Here is a 6571-nt window from a genome sequence, read left to right as displayed (position 1 = left end):
AGGGCCAAAGAGATACCTACTTGGAGTCTTGCCCCGACCCATTCTAGACCACAGTCTGGATATCTAGGACCCTGGCATTCCCTGCCCAAATGTCCCTGAAACCACCTACCTGGCCTGTACAGGCCTCTTCCCCTAACCATTCTTCCAAGGGTGGACTGGGCTGTTGGAATGTCCATGCCTAAGCCCAAAGTGTGGCCAAGGGCGGCTCTTTGCAGGAGGTATAAATGAATGCATGAGCTAGTGTGTGCACCAGTCAGGGGTGGAAAGAAGGGGAGCAGGCCATGGGCCAAGGACCAGCTTTACCCATACCACTACTTCGGACACAGAACTCTGAGAGATAAAAGCACTCTAAATTTAAGCCTGGCCTTCCAGGTTATCATGAAAATATAATTGTCAAGGTAGGAGGAGAGGACATATTTTGTTTAACCATTTATTACCTTGATTTGTCACTTTTAAATACTTATTCCTATGGTAAGTGAGCCTTCATTTTTACTCTTACCTCAGGCCCTGCAAAGTTGTGTAAGAGTGAACCAGTCCACCTCTTCTAGATCTGGCAGAGGAGAAAAACAATAGCAGACTAATAAATATAACATAAATAAATATAAGTGGATGTATATATTTGGCATATATGAGCTTATATACCTGTGTGTGTTTATACATACATATATATGAATGTATGTGTATATATCTATCTCTATCAAGAGACACAGAGAGAGAATGTGTATGTATACTTGTGTGTACATAGACACACAAACATTTACACATTGCATTCACACACACACACACACACACACACACATCAACATAAACATGGGAAAAGTTGGAACTTCCAGGTTCAGACTAGATAGAAAACTAGAAAGTGTTGCAGTCCCCCTTCCTCCCTACTAAACTGGAAATGCCAGGAAAGATATAGGGAGAATAACTGGATGCAAAGCCAGGACCAGAAGTCTCATCCTTGGCAGACTGGAGGTTATCAACCTTTAGCACAGGAAGGAAATGACATCCTGAAGTTAATGGAATCCAAATTCACGGGTGAATGTTAGGGTCCAATATAAAGGTGCTGCATGCTAGTAGAAGCTTTTAACTGCACACTCTACTCAACACTGCCCTGGGTAATCCTTGCAAAAAAACACTGAGATTGATCAGCTTCTGCCCCACCGCCCGGTTATGCCCCTCGTCCAACACATGTGCACTCTCTGGCCAGATGCAGCATCCAGGACGCCTGAGCTTTTTGCATAGGAGTCATGTCAGGACAACCCCATGAACACATTCATCGGGCTGACACCCTAACGGATGTCCATTGTCACTGTTCCAAGGGAAGAAAAGTAATGGAAGGACGAGGACGAAGGCCAGGTAGTGCTTCAGTCCAAAAGAGCAGGAGCGCTTACTGGAATGGATACAGACCAGCTGGCTAGGTCTTAAGCATCCACTCAGTCACCTGTCATGGAGAGTGGCTGTATCAGTTAGCTCTTGTGTAACAAATCATTCAAAACTATCAGTGGCTTAAACCAACAATTATTCATTTTTGATCACAGATCTGGAGGTTGGCTAGACATCTGCTGATTAAGACCAGGCTCTGCTCCTGTGTTTCACACCCTTCCCCTGAGCCAGCAGGGTAGCCCTGGCATGTTCTTTTCGCAGGGATGACAAAACTTCCAGAAAGCAATTGGAAGTATGCAGGCCCTCTTGTGCCTAGGCTTGAAACTAGCATGCCACCACTTCCATCTCATTCTATTGGCCAAAGCAAGTCACATAAGAACTTGAAAGTCAAAGGCAGGAACATACACTTTATCTCTTTTGCAAAAGAAATGGCAAAACCACATGGCAAGACTAAAAAATAATTTGCAATAAATTTCAAAAGAGTAGAATCTTACAGAGTAGAGTCTCTAGCTACAACAGACAACTGAATAGAAATCAATAACAGTAAAATATCTAGAAAATTCCCCCAAATATTTGGAAATTAAATAACACATTTCTAAATAATCCATTGGTCACAGAAGAAATCACAAGAGAAATTGGGAAATGTTTCAAATGAAAGATGATGAAACCACAATGTATTAAAATGTGTGAGATGCAGCAAAAGCAGTGCTTAGAGTGAAATTTATAGCTTTAAAAACTAAAGTAGAAAAGAAAAAAAGCCTTAAAAAAAAATTCAGAATTTTCACCTAAGAAGCTAGGGAAAAAACAAAGTAAAACCAAAGGAAGAGGAGGGAAAGAAATAATAAAGATGAAAGCAGAAATAAATGAAACAGAAAACAGACAAACATTAGGAGAAATTAAAAGGCCAAAAGTTGCTTCTTTGAAATATTATTAAAATTGATAAACCTCTGGTAAGAAAGAAGGGAAAGAGAAAGAAAATTCAAATTGCCAATATAAAATATGAAAGTAGGGATATCAGGAGATATCCTATAGACATTCAAAATATAATAAGGAAATATGAACACATTTATGCCAATAAACTTGAGAGTTTAGATGAAATGGACAAATTACTTGCAAACAACATACTAAAACAGATTCAAGAAGAAATAAAAATATTAATAGCCATATATCTACTAAGGAAATGGAATTTATAATTAAAAACCTTCTAATAAAGAAATTCCCAAGCCCAGTGGCTTCACCAGTGAATCCTGTCAAACATTCAAGGAAGATATAACAATCTTACACAAATTCTTCCAGAAAATAGAACACTTCTCAACTCACTTTATGAGGACAGCATTGCTCTGATAACAAAACCAACAAAGATATTGTCAGAAAATAAAATAACAATATAACTCATAAACATAGACACAAAATCTTCAACTAAATTTTAGCAAATTATGCCTAATACATAAAAGGACAATACATTATGACTAAGTGAAGTTTATCGCAGGAATTCCAAGTTGATTCAACATTTGAAAAGCAATTAACACCCACAACATTAATAGAATATATGGGAGAAACTTCAAAATGATGATTTCAAAAGATGCAGAAAAAATATTGAAAAAAATACAACACGTTGGTAGCATGTACGTTTGATATGATGTGATGAGAGTAGCACTTTACCTCTATGGTATTCCTCTTCAAAACCGATAACTCTAATCATAAGAGAAACACATCCCAACTGAGGCACAGTCCACAAAATATCTGACCAGCACTCCTCAAAACTGTCAAAAGTCGTGAGAAAACAAGGCAAGTCCGAGAAATTGTCACAGAAAAGAGAAGCTTAAGGAGTCATGACGACTTAATGTATATGGTATTCTGGATGGGATGCTGGAACAGTAAAAGAATATCAGGCAAAAATGAAGGAAATCTGAATAAAGGATGGGCTTTAGTTGACATTGTGTCAATATTGGTTCGTTAACTGTGACAAATGCATGATCCTAATGTAAGATGTTAATAGTAAGAGAAACTGGTTGTGTGATATATAGAACATCTCTGTATTACCTGTGCACTTTTTCTACACATCTGAAACTGTTCTAAAATTTAAAAGTTTATTTAAAATACATGAATATTCATATCAGCTTTATTCATAATAGAGAAAATTGGAAATAGCCCAAAGGTCCATCAACTAGTGAATGGATAAACAAATTACAGCATATTCACATGATATCATGTTATTCAACAATAAAAATGACCAAACTATTGACACACAAAATATGGTGAATAGAAAGTGATATTTGAAAAGACATATAAGTTCCTAGAACCTTCTCATAGGAGGGAACACACTGAATGCTAGGACAACTATCTCAGTTTCTATTGTTTCCTCACCTGTCCTAGGATGTCCACCCATGGATCAGGGTGCAGAACAAGGACCATCTCAGACACCCCCAACAGCAATGAACTTTGTCTCCTTCCTGAATGGCTTCCTCAGTGCTCCAGCCCAGACACCCCTGTGTGAAAGAGAAGCAAGCTTACTCCGTAAGCATTTTTCCAAACTTATTGTTGAAGGTCAAACACAGCTCTAAAACTCGGGCCAAAAAAACCCACAAGATTTATTTTGATTCTCTTTGCATTTCTGCTGCAACAACTTACAGTGAGAGCTGGGTTTCTGAGGTTTAGTTTGAGATAAGTTTGGAAATAAAAGGGGGTGGTACTGCAGGGGGAAAACATGTCAGTTTTAAAAGAAACATTGTTTACAATGTACAGAGTTTACAAAATAAATGTTCTATGTTAGAGAGGGGAAATTAATCTTCCTTAAGGCTTTCCATTCTGTAGGCAGACAATATGAGTGGGAGATCCCTAGTTAGCACCCTTTGGGTTCTTTTATGAAGTTGTCAGCACTTTTCATAAGCTACATTTGCTTCTCTTTCTCCCAAGAAATGCTATGGCTCTGGAAACATTCTCAATGGGCAGCCTCATGTTAATAGAAAGAGATAAAAATGGCTGTTGTTGCTTCCTGTAAACATCCCACTGACCTCCAATATGTCAGACTTCTTAGGCAGCCTGAGCTGTAAGCCCCTGATGGGGAATAAAGGTGACGATATTTCAAATATTCCACTTAAAAAATATAGGAATGAGTCTAGAACCAAAACAACCCAACACCTGAAACTAATTTTCTTGGCATGGTCATAGGCTTTAATGACAGCATCATTAATCGAATGAAGTCACATGGCGGCAAAATCATGTTTTCCTTTAATGACCTGCCAGGTGGTGTATTTGTTTAGCTACCTTATTATGAACATTTTCAGAGGAAGGAAAGAGAAAAAGGATGATCTCTGAGTGTCATATCACAACAGAGCTTGACCAAGAGGCCTCCTGGGGTCTCAGGGGTGAGCCAGCTTGGAGATGATGAAGTGGGCTTGGCAGGACAGGGAAGCAGTATGACATCGTCATAGGAGCCTTGCTACCCAAAGTGAGGTTCACGGACCAGCATCACCAGGAAGCTTACTAGAAATGCAGCATCACAAGCCTCACCCCAGATCTACTGCATAGGAATCTGCTTTAACAGGATTCCCTGGGTGATTTTCAGGCACATTAGAGTTTAAGAAGCACTGGTTAGAAGCACGAGATTTGGGAGTCCAATGGACTTAGGTGGGAATTCAAGCTCTACTTAACTACTGGCTCTGAAGAGAACATATTATTTAGCCTATATTGGCCTCAGTTTTTCATCTGTAAAATAGGAATACTAGTGTCTACCTATGAAATTGGTAGGTAGACAAAGTAAGCAATTAGTGTATTTCCAGGCATGCAATCTATGTTGAATAAATGGTACGTAGTAGTACTATTGTGGCTTCTCCTGTGCATTCCATTTTGGAGAGGAAATATATTTGAATGAATTCAAATCCAAGGTTTACAACTTAATAGCTATGTGATCTTGGTCATGTTACCTAACCCCTTTCTCAGTCTCAAATTCTCTACCTGTAAAATGGGTATAATTTCAGGACTTCTTGGTGGTCCAGTAGGTAAGATTCCTCACTCCCAATGCAGGGGGCCTGGGTTCAATCCCTTGTTGGGGAACTAGATACCTCATGGCATGCTACAACTAAGAGTTCGCATGCCCCAACTAAGAAAGTCGGTGGAGAGCTTTCGGGAAGATGGCGGAAGAGTAAGACGCAGAGATCACCTTCGTCCCCACAGATACACCAAAAATACATATACCCGTGGAACAACTCCTACAGAACACCTACTGACCGCCCCAAAGGCAAGAAACCCCCCACGTACCTGGGTAGGGCAAAAGAAAAAAGAATAAACAGAGACAAAAGGATAGGGACAGGACCCGCACCAGTGGGAGGGAGCCGTGAAGGAGGGAAGGTTCCCACACACTAGAAAGCCCCTTCGGGGGCAGAGACTGCGGCTGGCGGAGGGGGAAAGCTTCAGAGCCACGGAGGAGAGCACAGCAACAGGGGTGCGGAGGGCAAAGCGGCGAGAGATTCCCGCCCAGAGGATTGGTGCCAGCCAGCACTCACCAGCCCGAGAGGCTTGTCTGCTCACCCGCCGGGGCGGGCGGGACTGGGAGCCGAGGCTCCGGCTTCAGTCGGAGCACCGGGAGAGGACTGGGGTTGGTGGCGTGAACACAGCCTGCAGGGGATTAGTGCGCCACAGCTGGCCTGGAGGGAGTCCGGGTAAAAGTCTGGACCTGCCGAAGAGGCAAAAGACTTTTTCTTCCCTCTTTGTTTCCTGGTGCGCGAGGAGAGGGGATTAACAGCGCTGCTTAAAGGAGCTCCAGAGACGGGCGCGAGCCGCGGCTAAAAGCACGGACCCCAGAGACGGGCATGAGACACTAAGGCTGCTTCTGCCGCCACCAAGAAGCCTGTGTGCGAGCACCGGTCACTATCCACACCCCGCTTCCGGGGAGCCTGTGCAGCCCGCCACTGCCAGGGTCCCCGGATCCAGGGACAACTTACCCAGGAGAACGCACGGCACGCCTCAGGCTGGTGCAACGTCATGCCGGCCTCTGCCGCCGCAGGTTCGCCCCGCACTCCGCGCCCCTTCCTCCCCCCGGCCTGGGTGAGCCAGAGCCCCCGAATCAGCGGCTCCTTTAACCCCGCCCTGTTTGAGTGAAGAACAGACGCCCTCCAGCGACCTACACGCAGAGGCGGGGCCAAATCCAAAGCTGAGCCCGTGGGAGCCGTGAGAACAAAGAAGAGAAAGG

At 42.8% G+C, this 6571-nt stretch overlaps 1 long non-coding RNA gene across 1 annotated transcript; it reads right to left on the bottom strand.

The window, feature by feature from the left end:
* Window positions 1–3839: 3839 nt before the first annotated feature.
* Window positions 3840–6360, bottom strand: LOC309826406. Its single transcript, XR_014297100.1, has 3 exons — window positions 6324–6360; window positions 5886–6055; window positions 3840–3869 (listed from the first exon to the last, which is right to left on the bottom strand). It is a non-coding gene; the product is annotated as an uncharacterized lncRNA (long non-coding RNA).
* Between the last annotated feature and the right edge of the window lie 211 nt (window positions 6361–6571).

The sequence above is a fragment of the Grampus griseus genome (assembly GCF_964374135.1).
Source record: "Grampus griseus genome assembly, chromosome: 8".
NCBI lineage: Eukaryota > Metazoa > Chordata > Mammalia > Artiodactyla > Delphinidae > Grampus > Grampus griseus.
This window is presented reverse-complemented; position numbering and strand designations above follow the sequence as displayed.